Source organism: Amblyomma americanum, chromosome 1 (assembly GCF_052857255.1).
Source record: "Amblyomma americanum isolate KBUSLIRL-KWMA chromosome 1, ASM5285725v1, whole genome shotgun sequence".
In the NCBI taxonomy this organism is placed as follows: Eukaryota; Metazoa; Arthropoda; class Arachnida; order Ixodida; family Ixodidae; genus Amblyomma; species Amblyomma americanum.
In genome coordinates, this window is record NC_135497.1 from 39820885 (window position 1) to 39837768 (window position 16884).

Consider the following 16884-nt stretch of genomic DNA (forward strand, 5'->3'; position numbering starts at 1 on the left):
GCTGACGAAACTGCAGATATTTCAGGAAAAGAGGAGACGTCTATAGGCGTTCACTTTATTGACAAGGCAGAAGCCTAAGTGTGCGTTCGAGAGTAGTTTTTGGGATTTGTAGAGCTGGAGTAATTAAATTAAACTCCGCTTACATCGCTACTGCAATCTTGAAGCTTTTGACGAATGCCGGGCTGATTCTTTCGAACCTCGTTGGAGCGGGGTACGATGGATTCTCTACAATGGCTGGAAATGAAGCTGGAGTGATCAAAATAATACAGAAACAGTTCCCGAAGGCACTATTTTTCCACTGCGCAAGTCACAAACTAAATCTCGTCATCAGCAATTCGAACGACGTGTGTGAAATTCGAAACACGATTGGGATAATCAAACAAACCATAAACTTCTTCCGCGAGAGCGTGCTCCGGAGAAAATTAATGCCAAACATTTCGATGCTGTGTTAGACAAGATGGTCTGCAAATTACAAGTCTATTTGGATCTTCTCTCAGCATTACGTGGCCATAGACGAAGCACTCGAGGAGCTCGCGCCAACGGAATCATGCTCGAACGCTGCAACTAGACAACGAGTTCACATCCTCTACTGCGCAACAACAAGCTCATATTTCATCGTCTGCTTGCACATTGTAGCGAAGTACAGCGCTCGGCTCGAACCAGTTGCGAATGTTCTGCAAGGTGTATCCATGGACTTCCATTCTGTGCACATTTTAGACAGCTCTATAAGATATTTGACCCAGATACTGTAGAAGCCGCCTTCTGGGAACTTCTAAAACTCAGCAGTGGCTGTTGCAGCTGGCGCCAGGGCGGCCACCACTTTTTCCAAGCCCCGCCACGCTTCCGTGAGGTAAAGGCCACCTTCGTAGATGAATCCTCATCACTGAATTTCTCAGGTTTTGCCAGCCATTAGGCACTACAGGTGTCGACATACTCCCTGTGGTGCTATCCAGAGCTTTCAACTTTAAAGAAAGCCTGCGAAGGTGGATTATTGCTTGTGCGGACGTATAGTGCCACCTCAGTACTGATGTTGTGGGCATGTGTGCTGCATGTGTTCAAACGTTGTATAGTCGTCGCCCTTGATACTTTAGGGAAGGCCAAGGAAAAAACTACGGGAAGTTGCGGGGCAGTGAGTTAAGAAATTAAGAGGGTGGATGTGACAGTTGTGTCGTGTGCATTATGAGACACACAGCGCAACTACGACGTGATTCAACGTAAATTCAGTGGAGGAGCTCTGAAAGAAGTCCTGGCCCGCTAAATGCTTGGAAGGTAACCCGCAACACGTCAGCTGCGCTGTTCTAGTGACGAGAGGTGTAAGAAAAGAACTAGCTTTGATTGTTTTTTTAGAAGGGGTGGGGGGGGGGGTGCCATTACTTCATAGCTGCTGTACGGTACAACAAATGCCTTCGAAAGGAAATGTTGTCCAACTAAGTTTGTTTCGTAGATGCCCCTTTCCTCCCTCGTTGCTGTTAACTCGTAGGTACGCTATTCTTTGCAGAGTGAGGATAGGAAAACGGCATTCTGGACCACACTAAACAAAGTGAACAGATGTTGAGGGGGAGCCTTAGTCTGTCAGCCAACGTTTCAACAAGAGGACTTTGTCTTCAAGTAATGCAGAGAGTTGGGCGTGTTAGTGATTCGTTATTAAACTTTTCACCAGCCTAAGTAAAAGACAAAAGCACAGAAGAGGCACACAGGAAAATTGTTGGACATCAACTAGTTCTTTACTGCAGAAAGACATTGTACCCTCATTCCAGCATAAAACCTCCAAAATGTATTTGTGTTGTGTTGTTGTGTTTGTGGGGACTTTCCCTCACGACTTCCCCTTTGGTTAGCTTTCCCCCGATGCATCTTCCCATTGCCTCGCCTCAAGATGGGGCGCGCCACGTGAATTTCCCTGGTTATACTCCGTATCATACATCAGGTGCAACGCTCTGAAGGGTACGGAAGTAGTCAGGACGGGAAAATAAAGGGAGGTGCGTTACTGCTCGCTTGTTCTGCGCCCGAGCTGTCTATGGCACGAGAAAGCGACAGTGTGTTGTCAGCAACAACAGTGCATTTAATTAAGCTCATCACAAATGTGTCACGTGGTAAGCCTGCAGGCGATGCATTTATTATGTTTCGCTCACCACAAATAACGCACTACTTTTTGGTCGCGGACGCAGGCAGCATAAACAAGAGCGCTAGCTTTGACAGCGTTGCACATAATGGCTGCGTTCCAATACTCCCAAGTAGACGGCTACTTAGACGTCTAGCCGTCTGTGTTGACTACGACTGGAGTGGGGCGTCCAGTTATTAATTGTTCAAGGTATAGAACTCGCGGACCATTCGGTCACTGCGTGTAACTACCTGAAGGAGAAGAGACGCATGTTCCAGGTGCGCATGCGGTGGCAGAGTCTCAGTCGCGATTTCTTTGTTGAATTATTAATGTGTGTAGGTGCTTATGTACTGTGGAAAAGGGGGGCGGGGGACTTGCAGTCTTGCGGGGACGTCCGCAGAAAGCAATGTTCCATTTACTGTACCACCTTGGAACTTTGATGCTGAAACACTTGAACGAAGAACTCGTCGTGTTGGGTGAGGGGGCCTTCCTCCTCTGCTGGTCAACAAGGTTCATTGTTGTAAGCGATAGAGGTGCGTCCACGCCCATCCTTCCGTATTAGGAAGTTTGGCGAGTGTAGCTCATTTTTTCCTTCCTTGTATTCCAAATAAGCGCATAATGATGCTGGTTTAAGCCAGCTCGTGTAGAAACGACGAATTGTGCACTGAAATGTCATTTGCATATATGTGATACCTGTACAATGATGGCTCATTGTGACGTTTTTAAAGACCAGACCACTTGTGTAAAGAGCCCTTAGCACTGTAGATATTTAGAGGGGGCGGCTGCACCCCCCTGGAAATTTGGACAATAAATTTTTTCGCTCGAGCTAAAAAGTTGATTAGCACACTCAGGCTCCTGATATCCGTAGAAGCGCCATTCAGGATTGCGAGCAAACATTGCACTCTACACACAATGACGTAATCTTGCTGGTGATGGCGTCGAAGTGAAAGAATGGCAGGCTGAAGATAGCGAACAATTCTGAGAGGAAAGCTGTCTTGAACTTCGAGATCTACGCAGTATATTATCGCGCTAACTTCCGCTTTCTCATAAATTGCCGGCTACATTTAGAAAAAAGTATAGACGGCCACAGTAAGTAAGAAAAGTGCGACACATTCCCGTGGCGTCACATTTGCTTGTGAACACTCCTCGCCAAAATAACGAAATTTCGGCCACCCCGCCACCCAAACCAAGCCTATATAAATCCACCTCTCAAAAAGCCTGCGCGCTTGTAGTGCACTGAAAGCCGAGGCCAGTAGTGTCATCATGCGATCCATTTCAACGAATTGAGGTGGGACCACAAAATTTTTCAGAAAAAAAGATGTAGCGCAAAAGAGACGAGCACGGGAGGGAGACACAAGGACGGACGCTACTAACAACTAACTTTATTTCCCGTAACAGATGTCAGTATCATCTGCGAAAAGGGGGAAGGGAGTAGGGGGGGGGGGGGCAAACAGGCAATGAAGATGCACTTACAGAAAAAAACGAAAGAAAAACCAGCACACACTTTTTTAGGCGGTGTGCTTCTTGCAGAAACCTTTCCAGAAAAGCGCATCAGCGACGCGTCAATAAGTTTGTTCTCATCCGAGCGCGCTTTTCTGGAAAGGTTTCTGTAAGAAGCACACCGCCTAAAAAAGTGTGTGCTGGTTTTTCTTTCGTTTTTTCTGTAGGTGCATCTTCATTGCCTGTTTGCCCCCCCCCCCCTCTCTCCCTTTTTCGCAGATGATACATTTCGGTACTCGTTCTTTCTTCGATTGTAGATATGTAATCAAATTTCCACTCTTTCTTTTTTCTGCCAAGAAGCCCAGAGCCGCCCTAGTGTCATGTGCACATGCGATGTGTACACGCATGTACTGACATGTGTTACGGGAAATAAAGTTAGTTGTTAGTAGCGTCCGTCCTTGTGTCTCCCTCCCGTGCTCGTTTCTATTGCTACACATCTTTTTTTTCAAACATGTGTCACCAACTCGCCCAGCAACAAGTTTTATTGAACCACGTAATTATTTTGGTCCCATGGAGATAAATGCAACCGCAAATAAATTTTGTGTATTGCTACCTATAAAAATAGAATAGTCAATTAAATAAGCTTCTTTATTAATGGAATGGTGTAAACCAAAGCAGTCTATGCTTTGCTTCATTTTCTGGTTATGAGAACGATTGTCAAGCGCTTTGGACAAATTTGTATATACAGTGTAAACCCCCAGAGAGCCACACTGCCATGAAAGCGGCTACAGTGTGTCTACGGTATGATTTGCCGGAGAAAAGGGAAGGAGGCAACGTTATTTCTCACATATAAAAAGTGTTCGAGAGAAGCACCAAAAATGGAGGTCCGCGAGCTTTTTCCGTACTGTAATAAAAACAGGTACAAAGGAACGGCGCAGCTAGGCTTCGGTGATAACTAGTAAAAGCAAATGAAACAGCAAAAGAGGGGGAATGACGGCCATAAAACATAGCCGGCACTCTTCGAGAACGGGCGCTGGCAAACGCCAGGACGCTCTTAATGACCAGCGAGTCAGCGACTTAACAGGGAGCCGAGGAGACCGACAACGAGCAGATCCTGCTTTCGAAGCGGCCGCCACACTACAGCCTCAAACCCAGCGCCCGGCCAATAACATAAAGCAAAGTAAAGCCAAATAAACGGTACATTATGTTCGTACACCGTGACCGAATACAAGATCCCTCTTTCCTGAAAAGGCATTCGAGCCTTCTCCTGTCGGGAGCCTTCTATCCCCCCCCCCCACACACACACACATACACATCGCCGCCGTCATCCTCGCATTGAGTGCTACTGCGATGCGCCTCCTCACTCGAACCGTGAGTGATGGCGGCGTCAATGGCGGACAGGTAGGGGAAAGCGCCGCACGCCAGGGGCGCTGGTGCGCTCAGCCAAAAGGGTAAAAACAGCCCTGCTTCCACGCTTTGGGTGACGCCTGCGAAGTGCCGCGTCAGGGCACGCGTCGTTCCGCCGTTCTCAAAAGACGCCATCGTTAGCTCTGCTGAAGGGCGACCTGTTGCAGACATACAGCGGCACCGGCGAGCATGTGTTTCGAGCCGTCTTGAGATGGGTGTCTGTTTCTTTGATCTCTAGAGAGATAGCGACACGGAGGCAGACAGTGAACAGGGCATCTTGTTTTCGCCTTCGTTGCTGTCTATAATCAGGATACGTTCGTACGCCGGCCACCGAACCGGCAACCATTGTGAATGTGCATTTGCCTGAGTGCCCCTCCGGCGTGAGAGGCCTCGCCACAGCGGCGGCAGCGAGTAAATGATTCCGACCATCTTCCCACAAGAAGAGCCGACACGGCCACGTGTTTCTCAGCACGTGCATCTTTGTACAATGAGAAACCCTTTGGGTGGATCCTTGGCAGGCTCGTCTCCGGCGGAGTGGCGCTGCTCTATCTATCTTTCTTTCTTTATTCTTTAAAGAATAGAATAAAGACAGAAAGATAGAGCGACGCCACTTCTGTGGGATAGGTGTCATACACCAATGAAAATGAATGTAACCCGAACAAGAATCGGACTTTCAAATACATTAAGAACATTGAAATAATGTTCGACGAAACAAAATGTAACATTGCTATAATGTGCTAGTGCTACCTGGAAAATACACAAATGGTCATCAACAAAGTCAGGGCACGAGAAAAATGATAGGAGAAAAAATGGGATAGAAGGTCAAACATATTTCAACCCAGATGAGGCGATTGCTATCGCGCACTAAAAAATCGCAAGCTACTGCCCGCCACATCTTGGACCCATATCCACTGATATTGATGCCATGTAGGACCGAAACATTATAACAATGATACGTTTTTTTTGCTTTAGTCGAGAGTTAATTGTAAGTTCTTGATGTACCTTTTGTAATGTTTTTGAAAATGTTATATATTTAACGTTTGTATAGCACTATATAAAATCAATAAAAAATAAATGCAACGTTCTCTAAAATGTTAAAGCAACCTCCCACGAGCATGCGGGTCCACCAGTTGTGACGGTACATAAGTTGACACTTTTCAAAGACGAACCACGGGGGCGGCACTTGAGCTCCACACACAGCACAGCATGCAAATCATACATTCGCCTCCGAGCGGGTACTGTCGTGTCAAGCCTATACACCCGTTACCAACGGGTGGCTGGAGAGTAATAGTGACGAATGGGTAATAAAAAAACTTCCTAAAAAATATTGGGGCTGTGCATAGAATGTATGACAGGCACAATATAAGAGATTTAGTTGCAACATACCGCTAATCAAATATTATATTTACTGTAAGAACAGTGATGAAAGGTCTGGGACAAACATATTGCACTTTTGTTTATATTTATGATTCCAACATTGTAATAATGTTTAGAGGACTGTATTAGAAAAACGTCCATCTGGAACATTAACATAATGTTTTGGCACCACATATAACATTTTATGGTAATTTTTAACAATATATTGACCTTAAAAAGTCACTATATCAAAATACTGTGCACTCTGGATGTTGAACTAATGCTTTCTTTATAACACATAATGTTGTTTAATAATTTTTACCATTAAGGTAACATTCCAATGCGGCATTTAACGTTACTGCCTGCCATTATTCTAATCTTCGGTGTGACCCGCGACCCATCCATCTCGTATGAACGCTATTGTTATCGAGAGCCCTTTACAAGGCGTCCTTTCCGTGCGTATATGTTAGTTTCTTTGAGTGTCTCCCTTACATTTTGCGACCGTAGCCTCGGCGCGGTGGTTCAGCGGGTAGTGCTCTCGACTGCTGAGCCCGAGTACGCGGGTTGGATCCCGGCCGATGCGGCCGCGTTTCGATGGAGGCGAAATGCAGAAGGCGCCCATGTACTGAGCGTTGTCAGTGCGCGGTAAAGAGACCCAGGTGGTCGACATTATTTGCAGCTATCCACTACTGCGTACCTCATAGCCTGAGTCGTTATGGGGCTCTAAACCCCATAAAAACACACAAAACAAATTTCACGACCAGAGTGGCGAGTGTCCCTTCTCCTCGGAATTCGAGCGGCGTTCCTTCCACCCCCAAAGTGCACACTCGGGGACATTGCACCTACGCGCGCCTCTGTGTTTGTTTGGGCTTCTTTGTTTTTAAGTGGCCGGTTGTCAAAGGAGCTGACAACAATCGAGAAAGCGGACGAGAGAGCGGCGAGCAGTGTGTGTGCGGTTGCTCGACTGTGCGGATGCGCGAGTAAGATCGAGCGAGGTGTATGAAGCTGCGAGCGTGCATTTATCCTGTAAATAACTTTTCGTTGTACATAAAGCAATTTTTTTTTGTTTTCAGCGTATGCGTTGAACTGTTCTTCCATTCAATGTTTATATATTTTCTAACACTATCAACCACGAGGAACTCCATAGCCAGCATTGGCTCGCGCGGTCCCGAATGATGGATATCCGACGCTTCTTCAAGTGTCAGCGGTTGTCACACGAAGCGTTATCCAACTGCGCCCCTGAATATTCTGGTGTGGCATGTGACAACGGTGTAGCATTTGACCGGAGTGATGCAAGCTTTCATCACCGGACAGTAGCCGATGTCGTCTACCCGATGGAAGGAACTCCACCAACAGCGAGCTCCAGTCACGCACTAAGCCGAGACAATTCAACTTCTCCTTGCTTGGGATTAAAGTCCGGAGACAACAGCAAAAAAAAAAGTAACTATCTTGCCTCAAGAATATGACTTAGGAGAGTTTCTAGGCAAAGCTAAACTCACTGGCATCCCGTGCCCTTTTGAAGTTACTTTTTCTTACTAAGCCATGGTCGCCAAAGGTTACATACGACTTTAAGAAGGATGTAACACCTGGAAAGAGGCCTTTTCGCCACCAATGGATGGGAGATTACGCCCCTTGGCTTGCGTACTCAGCGACAGCGAAAGGCGCCCTTTGTCGTTTTTGCGTCACTTTTCCTCCGCGTGTTCACAGGGGTATTGAAGGTAGTTTTATCCTGCGCGCTTTCAGTAACTACAGAAAAATGCACGAGGCGTGCAGGGTTCACGTAAAATCCCTATGGCACCAGGAGGCAATGACGGCCTCACAGAACTTTATGGATGTGATGAAAGGCAAGCAGCTACCCGTTGTACAGCAGCTGAACAGAGCACTGCACGAGCAAGTTGAAACGAATCGTGAGAAACTATTTCCAATAATTTTCCGCCATTGTCATTTGCGCGACGCATGACTTGCCAATTCGCGGCAAGCAGTCCCATAGTGAAGTCTTCAATGATCTCCTTGACTTTCGGGCAGAAGCTGGAGATACTCGACTTCAGGAGCACTTCGCTTCTTCTGCTGGCAATGCTATGTACACTCCTGTCCGCGTCCAGAACGAGATCATCACAATCTGTGGCGACATCCTGAGAGAGCAGATAGTTGCCGAAGCTAATACAGCGTTTGCTTTTTCCGTTCTTGCTCACAAAAACTGCAGATATTTCAGGAAAAGAGGAGACGTCTATAGGCGTTCACTTTATTGACAAGGCAGAAGCCTAAGTGTGCGTTCGAGAGTAGTTTTTGGGATTTGTAGAGCTGGAGTAATTAAATTAAACTCCGCTTACATCGCTACTGCAATCTTGAAGCTTTTGACGAATGCCGGGCTGATTCTTTCGAACCTCGTTGGAGCGGGGTACGATGGATTCTCTACAATGGCTGGAAATGAAGCTGGAGTGATCAAAATAATACAGAAACAGTTCCCGAAGGCACTATTTTTCCACTGCGCAAGTCACAAACTAAATCTCGTCATCAGCAATTCGAACGACGTGTGTGAAATTCGAAACACGATTGGGATAATCAAACAAACCATGAACTTCTTCCGTGAGAGCGTGCTCCGGAGAAAATTAATGCCCAACATTTCGATGCTCTGTTAGACAAGATGGTCTGCAAATTACAAGTCTATTAGGATCTTCTTTCAGCATTACGTGGCCATAGACGAAGCACTCGAGGAGCTCGCGCCAACGGAATCATGCTCGAACGCTGCAACTAGACAACGAGTTCACATCCTCTACTGCGCAACAACAAGCTCATATTTCATCGTCTGCTTGCACATTGTAGCGAAGTACAGCGCTCGGCTCGAACCAGTTGCGAATGTTCTGCAAGGTGTATCCATGGACTTCCATTCTGTGCACATTTTAGACAGCTCTATGAGATATTTGACCCAGATACTGTAGAAGCCGCCTTCTGTGAACTTCTAAAACTCAGCAGTGGCTGTTGCAGCTGGCGCCAGGGCGGCCACCACTTTTTCCAAGCCCCGCCACGCTTCCGTGAGGTAAAGGCCACCTTCGTAGATGAATCCTCATCACTTAATTTCTCAAGTTTTGCCAGCCATTAGGCACTACAGGTGCCGACATACTCCCTGAGGTGCTATCCAGAGCTTTCATCTTTAAAGAAAGCTTGCGAAGGTGGATGATTGCTTGTGCGGACGTATAGTGCCACCTCAGTACTTATGTTGTGGGCATGTGTGCTGCATGTGTTCAAACGTTGTATGGTCGTCGACCTTGATACTTTAGGGAAGGCCAAGGAAAAAACTACGGGAAGTTGCGGGGCAGTGAGTTAAGAAATTAGGAGGGTGGATGTGACAGTTGTGTCGTGTACATTATGAGACACACAGCGCAACTACGACGCGATTCAACGTAAATTCAGTGGAGGAGCTCTGAAAGATGTACTGGCCCGCTAAATGCTTGGAAGGTAAGCCGCAACACGTCAGCTGCGCTGTTCTAGTGACGAGAGGTGTAAGAAAAGAACTAGCTTTGATTGTTTTTTTAGAAGGGGTTGGGGGGGGGGGGGGCTAACTATACTTTTACTACTGCCCCAAGCCCGCCTTTTTGCGCTTATTTCCATCGTCTGCAACAAACAATCTCCGGATTCTGTAAAACACTGCCCCAATTTGTACAGCCATTACTTCATAGCTGCTGTACGGTTCAACAAATGCCTTCGAAAGGGAATGTTGTCCAACTAAGTTTGTTTCGTAGATGCCCCTTTCCTCCCTCGTTGCTGTTATCTCGTAGGTACGCTATTCTTTGCAGAGTGAGGATAGGAAAACGGCATTCTGGACCACACTAAACAAAGTGAACAAATGTTGAGGGGGAGCCTTAGTCTGTCAGCCAACGTTTCAACAAGAGGACTTTGTCTTCAAGTAATGCAGAGAGTTGGGCGTGTTAGTGATTCGTTATTAAACTTTTCATCAGCCTAAGTAAAAGACAAAAGCACAGAAGAGGCACACAGGAAAATTGTTGGACATCAACTAGTTCTTTACTGCAGAAAGACATTGTACCCTCATTCCAGCATAAAACCTCCAAAATGTATTTGTGTTGTGTTGTTGTGTTTGTGGGGACTTTCCCTCACGACTTCCCCTTTGGTTAGCTTTCCCCCGATGCATCTTCCCATGGCCTCGCCTCAAGATGGGGCGCGCCACGTGAATTTGCCTGGTTATACTCCGTTTCATACATCAGGTGCAACGCTCTGAAGGGTACGGAAGTAGTCAGGACGGGAAAATAAAGGGAGGTGCGTTACTGCTCGCTTGTTCTGCGCCCGAGTTGTCTATGGCACGAGAAAGCGACAGTGTGTTGTCAGCAACAACAATGCACTTAATTAAGCTCATCACAAATGTGTCACGTGGTAAGCCTACAGGCGATGCATTTATTATGTTTCGCTCACCACAAATAACGCACTACTTTTTGGTTTTTGGTGCGGACGCAGGCAGCGCAAACAAGAGCGCTAGCTTTGACAGCGTTGCACATAATGGCTGCGTTCCAATACTCCCAAGTAGACGGCTACTTAGACGTCTAGCCGGACAGCCGCCATCTTGGGACGCGTTCCATTTCTCGGCGAAGCAGTCTCATAAGACTGCTTAAGAGTGCTTCGTCGAAGTCCACATAGATGCAGGCTAACTTGCTGTCGAAAGATGGCGGAGCTGATGTACGCGGATGAGCGAGTCGTGCTCTTGCGGGCGTCGGACTGTACACGGATTATAAGAAAGAAAAAATGTGAGTCATTCCATTATGTTATTTGGTACGCAAACTAGTGGCTAATTAATCTTCGTGGACGTGCGATTCATAGCAGTGAATCACGCAGGAGAAAATCGTGCAGTTGAGAGCTTTGCTACAGCAGCGGACGCTGTAGGTCTGTTTACGTGATCCGGCATCTGACGATGCCGGATCTCAATTAGCACCTTGATTTTAGAGAATACTCTTCGCTGTCGTTGGTTTCCTCGACAGGCGTTAAGACGGCTGGCGTGACAGTTAACAAATGTGTTCTTCTGTTGCTGTATTAGTTGCATCAACTCTTTCGCGTGCATTCTTTTTTATCTCAACACTCTCAGAACGAATACACCGGCATGTTGCGAATTGATTTTAGTCTGCAGGATTAAAGATCGCTGCTGTATTTAGGTCTCTCGCTGTCTCCGACTGCCACGTACGGCAGACAGCAGGTTTAATGTCACGTATGTGTTTTCCTGTTGCAGTGTATATTAGCCGTATCGCATTTCGCGCATATTGATTACTGTCTTTCGTATTCTTTCTTATGTTTACAGGACCGTCTGGACGAGCACGTTCGAGGAGCATGTACAGTTTAGCATCAATAATAAAAGAATAATCGCATATCTCTTTAGCGTCGTCTTCGGAGAGCGGCCCCGTCTGCTACAAGTAGACGGACCGATAGGCACATCCACCTGTTCGGTTTACGCGCAAAAACATTGCAGAAGAAATGTGTAAACTTGTTGAAAACACGTTTTTAATTATCGTTATTGCTCAGTTTGTGAAAAATAGTAGTACAACTGTTCATAAGCTTTAGTTACATTATTATGCCGCGAGGCGGCATGAGCAGTAGACAAGTTCCAATACATGGACATGTTGACTGCTTCCTAGACGTCACACTAGACGTCTTGTTAGACGTCTAGAGTATTGGAACGCAGCCAATGTTTGAAGCGGAGTATAGTTACCTTAACTAACAAGAGAGGGCGCTGGCGTCGCAGCGCCACAGGCGGCGTGATTGCTGCGCACGCGGGAGAGAGCATCATCCTCTTCCCCTGGGGAACATCGTTTGCGAGAGGACGTGTCGCCCGCGGCGCTTCGCTCTCCGCCAGTGGGGCGAGGCCTCGTGGGGAGGAACATTCTCTTAGTGCTTATACTTCGTTTCTCTTGCGTCCGCGTGTTTTTTTTTCGCGCTTTTCGTAATGCATTACCAACTAGCCCGCACCCACATCATACTGAGGAACATTCTCCCGCATCTCGGCCCGTCCGGCCGCGAAGTATCACCTGCCCTAGCGCGGGCCAACATTCGCTCGTAAGCTTGCTGGTGAGTCGGACAACCTCGATTCCTTAGCGTGTTTTGTTGGTAGCTGGCGTTATTGTTGCTGTAGCAATAAATTCCTGTTTGCGTCAGCCAGAGTGTCGTTCCTTTGTTCCCCGAGAGCAAGGCCAGCCGTGGTGGGCGTGCCCTCGGTAGCATACGCGATCACGGGGTGGGGTCTGATCCCACTAAAAACCCCACATGTTTTACTGTGTATTTCTCGTATTTCGTGCGTTGGATTTGAAAACTGTGTAAAACATATGTCCGAATTTCAGAAAATGTTATTCTTGCTTATGCAGGCTGTTACCAGTGTGAGGGGGCTGAGGTCTCGTCAGGCCTTTCAGCTTCTAGCCTTACGCAGCCCTCAGGAATTAATCTGTATCGCTTCCTGCAAATAAAAGCCAATTTCAAGTCATTAAGTTCACTCAACTCATCACGAACGCCTGGATAGGAACTTTAAGATTACGTCATTTCTACAGGACCCTCCAGTTTTCGGTAGTGGTGGCCCTCCTCAGTTCAGCTGTCGCCTTCAGTTGTTGATTCGTGCCGCCGAGAGTAGGAAGAGAGCTGAGATGTCGATCAAGAATTTCGTAGGGCACTATGCCAGGCTGCGATCGCCTTCTCCGGGCAGACGCGCGCCTCGTGAGGAATTTTCCCGCCAGCGTTGCCCCGCTCCTAGAACCATGCCGAAGTAATCACAGATGCACAAGAAATACCTCTCCAGAGGTATAGAGAGGGGCATGGGAGCACTGTATTTATTTATCAACTGCACACAAATTAAAAAAATAAGGATATCCACATTCCTTGGTTTCGGTGACTGTTGGCTTCCTTCATATGTATACCTCATAACAAATTCAACAATCCGCTACCCATGTGTGGTAGCAACGGTGGACAGGTCTCCCGACCTCCGAGGATGTTTTATGATCATAGTTAGCAGACCTGAGCCACACGCATGCTCTTATTGAAGGTGGTGTCTTAGTGAAACGCTCCAACAAAGGTCGTACTTCTCCAAGAAATTCTTAAAATTGGCAAATGCTTCAGCCAGGCATGTGCCAGGTGTTTCTGGGAAGGTGATCACTAATTTTTAAAAATGGGGTTTTTGAGGTGAAGAGAAGCACTTTGCGGCATAGTAATACGAGTGTTGGCGGACGTGAAAAAACGGGAGAATCATGGCAACTAGTAAAATGATTAACTAAATTCTAAAAGTGAACTTTTTGACTATTACCGATAGGCACCTGATTACAATTAGAAATTTGCAGCCGGCCTTTAGTAGTAGCCATATTAGTATTTAAAATTTCGAAAACGCGATTAACTTCGGAGCTGTGGCTCGACAAAATGAGGCTATTTCGACTAGCCATGTGCCTTGGAGGGGTTCTTTGGCTGCATGCTTTTCTAAAGTGCATATATTTTGGCACGGCGTGACACAATTTTGTCGAGCCAGAGCGGCGAGGATAATCGCGTTTTCTAAAAACTGATATGGCTTCATAAATTGAATACAACGGCGCAAGAAAACGGGGACAGGAACACGCAAAACGCAGTACTGATATGGCTGTCACTAAAGGCCAGCTACAAATGCAATTGCAATCAGGCGCCGATCGGTAAAAGTTAAAAAGTTAACTATTAGAATTTTATGAATCGTTTAATAGTTAAATTATTCGCCTGTTTTTTGACGTCCACCAAAAGCTAGTATTACTAAGCAACAAAAAGCTTCTCTTTACCTCAAAAGCCCTATGTTGTAAAGTTATTGATCAGCTTTCCTGAAACACCTGATATATGCGAGGCATTTGGCGCAAAAAGAAAAAAAGAAAAGGTGGATAGCGTGTACAGGTACCGTCGGGGTACTGTACTGTGTACAGGTACTGTTCGCTTTTGCGTTTACATTCTGTGTCGAATGAAACGAGAACAAAACAGTCGAATCACGCAAGACGATCTTCCTTCCTGTTCATGAAGGAAACTGAACAGTAGCGCAGGTGATTTTCTCTTCTATGGCGCGATAACATCTGTTTTTAAGTAGTACCGAACCCGGTTTGAAGTTCTTTTCCAGAAGGTAATACTCCTGCGTTTTCGCGCTAGTTATATCCTGTTAATTGTAATTGGTTTTTGGGGAAAGGAAATGGCGCAGTATCTGTCTCATTTATCGTTGGACACCTGAACCGCGCCGAAAGGGAAGGGATTAAGGAGGGAGTGAAAGAAAGGAAGGAAGAGATGCCGTAGTGGAGGACTCCGGAATAATTTCGACCACCTGGGGATCTCTAACGTGCACTGACATCGCACAGCCCACGGGCGCCTTAGCGTTTTTCCTCCATAAAAACGCAGCCGCCGCGGTCGGGTTCGAACCCGGGAACTCCGGAACATTAGTCGAGCGCCCTAACCACTGAGCCACCGCGGCGGGGCTGAGCGAAAAGAAAAAACATAATTCTTCGGCAGATAATTTTCCGAAAAAAAAAGAAAGAAACCAACCGAAAATTTTGCTCTGAAATAAACACCGAAAAAGTCCGTCGAATCTCCAAAAAATAGGAACTGGGCGCCTTAGGAAAAACGCTAAGGCGCCCGTGTGCTGCGCGATGTCAGTGGTGGTGGTAGTGGTTTTATTAAAAATAATAGTAAAAAGGAAGGAAAAGATTTTTGCTAGCCCCGGCATCTGCCATCGATACTGAAGCACCTGAGCTGGGGCAGCGGAAATAAAGGACAGCAGGCAGAATGGAGAAATGAAATGAAAGAGGTGAGGGGACAGGAATAGAGGACAGGGGGAGAAGTAATATGTACAAACTATTTACACAATAAGTAATGTGTCCAGGTTGTGCGCGTGATTAGTTCATTTAAGAGGAATTAAATCACACACGCGCACAGCACTGTGTAGGTTACAACTGGAGTGGGGCGTTCAGTTATTAATCGTTCAAGGTAGAACTCGCGGAGCGTTCGGTCACTGCGTGTAACTACCTGACGGAGAACAGACGGGACGTCAAGCCCATGTGTTCGAGGAATGCACAGAGGCTCACCAAAGTTCGCTCACGAGTGCGCGCACTGCCCTGCGGCCACAATAGCGTCTTGATGGAGTCTGGTAGTATGCCCTGCGCCCTATAGGCCGCGAGCATATCGCGACGAGCATCGGAGAACGCGGAGCAGCGAAGGAGCAGATGTTCTAGTGTTTCCACTGCACCGCATCCGTCACACACATCACTCGTCGCGATTCCGTGACGCACTCGTCGTTCCCCGGGCCACACGCAGCCAATGCGCGCGCGGAGGATCATTGCACGTTGCGAGCGTGTAAGTGCGCGACAGCCGGTGACACTGCCGATGCGCTCACCTCCCGCGATGCGTGGGTCGGGGTGCTGCTTTCGGAGATGGTCGTGAATGGCCGCACGCACGTCCTCCAGCGCAAGGGGCAGATCGCTGGCAGGTAGTTGGTGTGCAGCGGTCGCGAGGTCGTCAGCTTCTTCGTTGCCGGCGATGCCGCAGTGACCGGGCACCCACTGTGCACGCACGGCACAACCTCTCTGCGCGAGGCGCTCGATGCGTGAGCGAATTTCCCGCACTAGTGGGGTACCGCGGCCGTTAGATTGCAGGCGGCTGAGGGCGGCGCGGGAGTCGCACAGCAGAGCACTCCTGGGCGGCGGAGGGCCGAGGGTGAGCAGCAGGTCCAGCCCGAGCCGGATCCCCATCAACTCCGCCGTGGTGGAGGAGCCCAGGAAGGTTGCGTGTTGCTGGCTGTGCAGTCGCAGGGCGGGGATGGTGGCCGCCGCAGCAAGGGAGCAGCTGTCGCGGGCCACTGAGCCGTCGGTGTACACGAGGAGATGGTCCTGGAGCTCCTCGTGTATGACGGCTCTGGCCAGCTGCTGCACAGCGCAGAGGGGGTGTGCTCCGCTTTCCCGCGATTCCGACGATCTCTCGCTGTACCTCCGAGGCAGCAGGCCAGGGCGCGCAGGAGCCGTAGGGGGGTGGGCCTTGGGTCAATTGCTCATACTCGAGCAGCGCCGCGCCCATTCGTGAGCGCGGGTGCGAGCGCATACGCTGCAGCAGCGAGCCGCCGTCCGGTGCGCGGTGAAGCCGGTCGATGTGATTCAGTGCCCTGCGCGCTGCTTGGAGCTCAAGGGGCCACGCTCCTGCCTCGGCCAACGTTGCGGCGCACTGCGAGTTTTTGGGCAGGCCTAGGCACACGCGCAGGGACTTTCAAGTTTAAGATCCCCAGGTGGTCGAAATTATTCCGGAGCCCTCCACTAGGGGCACCTCTTTCTTCTTTCACTCCCTCCTTTATCCCTTCCCATACGGCGCAGTTCAGGTGTCCAACGATATATGAGACAGATGCTGCGCCATTTCCTTTCCCCAAAAAACCAATTATTATTATTATTACCTCTTCATTAATAAAGTTGTCCAACGATAAATGAGACAGATACTGCGTCATTTCCTTTCCCCCCCAAAAACCAATTATTATTATTATTATTATTATTATTATTATTATTATTATTATTATTATTATTTTTATTATTATTATTATTATTATTATTATTATTATTATTATTATTATT